Source organism: Castor canadensis, chromosome X (genome assembly GCF_047511655.1).
Source record: "Castor canadensis chromosome X, mCasCan1.hap1v2, whole genome shotgun sequence".
NCBI classification, from domain to species: Eukaryota; Metazoa; Chordata; class Mammalia; order Rodentia; family Castoridae; genus Castor; species Castor canadensis.
The window spans coordinates 114614602-114615981 of NC_133405.1; the positions used below are offsets into that span (position 1 = coordinate 114614602).

The window sequence follows — 1380 nt, forward strand, 5'->3', positions numbered from 1 at the left end:
TGGTCTAACTTCATCAAGGGAGCAAAGTCTATAAAAGGGAAATAGAGGTGCCTCTTAATTATCTGCCCTGAAGAAAGGAGCCAAGAAAATAAATACCCAGTTTCGTTCTCTTCCTGTTCTTCCATCTCCTGTCAGTGCTTCACATTGGCTGATCCTAACTAGAAGCCAGAGTACACAAGGCTCTTGGATGATATAAAAACAGGCCAGCCTCTCCCTTCCAGAGTTCTCAGTAAGATGGAGGACAGACTTATTTTAGAGACAAATGGAGACTATCCAGCACACTGAACAAAGCTGAGAGGTTATAACCTCAGAGTCAATTTATATTTAACTGAGCTAATATCAGTCATCAACTTAAACATAGCCAATATATACTATGGATATATCTAAGTTATATGATATATATCAAAGGCCTTTCTTGGCCTCCTACTGCTTACCACAGCTGTGTTCTTACACTGACTATATAGAAAGAAGAGGGAAAGTAAACCTACCCCATATACACCTCAGCCTAGGCCCTGTGCCTGGTCTGTATTGTAAATGGGGAGACATGAGGTAGGAAAAAAGCCTTTCTTATGCTCTTTTACTTCCTCCCCCCATATTAGAATTGTGAAGAATTAGAGACTGGAAGATTTTTTCTTCTTTAGAATATAATGGGTATAAGTATTGAATATGTTTTATTAATGTCAACCAAATAGGAACTGCCACAAAACTTTCCTTTGGCATTTGTGCTAAAAACATGCTCTATAGTGGAGCCATTCAGAATGTGTTGAAGCTTCCCAAATCTGATCAATAGCTGGAAGCAAATTTCTCTGGAAGGCAGAGCAAATAGCTGAGTTCTGGATACTCTATATCCTCAGTATAAAGAGAAGAATATACCTCTTCTAGGGGTATGATTTGAGCATAAAAGTGCTGATGAGGGGATCTTTCACCCTGGCTCCAAAAACTTGGATTCCTAACTCCTTCCCTCCTAGGGTTAGTTTTACCCACATCATGCATCACAGCCTGTCATTTTTCCCATGTGAATCTGTCAATCCTCCATACCTCAAATTTCCGTTTTCTCTTTCTAGAAGATGTCACAAGTACTTTGGTTCTCAGCTTGTTCTGCTTATCTCCAAGGCTTTACTGGTTACTCCTACTCTTCTTCCCTTCCCAGTATGTACCAAGCCAGCCTCCACTTCATAGAGGACTATAGTATTTTGCTTATGAGTTGCCTCCTGTGGCCTGCTCTCTAAATAACCCCCTCCTCTGCTGGCTTTCACTGGTTCCCTGCATCCCCAGAGTGCCCCTACCTCTTTCTCCTCAGAGATGCCATACTTTCAGTCTATCCCAGTCAAGTTTTCTATGCCTTTAGGTCTCAAATAGTTTTCTTCAATTATCTCTATG

General features: G+C 40.9%; 1 non-coding gene across 1 annotated transcript; it reads left to right on the top strand.

Annotated features, from left to right (window-relative positions):
• Positions 1-417: 417 nt before the first annotated feature.
• On the top strand, positions 418-548 carry LOC141420143 (small nucleolar RNA SNORA51). Its single transcript, XR_012444829.1, has one exon. It is a non-coding gene; the product is annotated as a small nucleolar RNA SNORA51 (small nucleolar RNA).
• The last annotated feature ends 832 nt before the right edge of the window (positions 549-1380 follow it).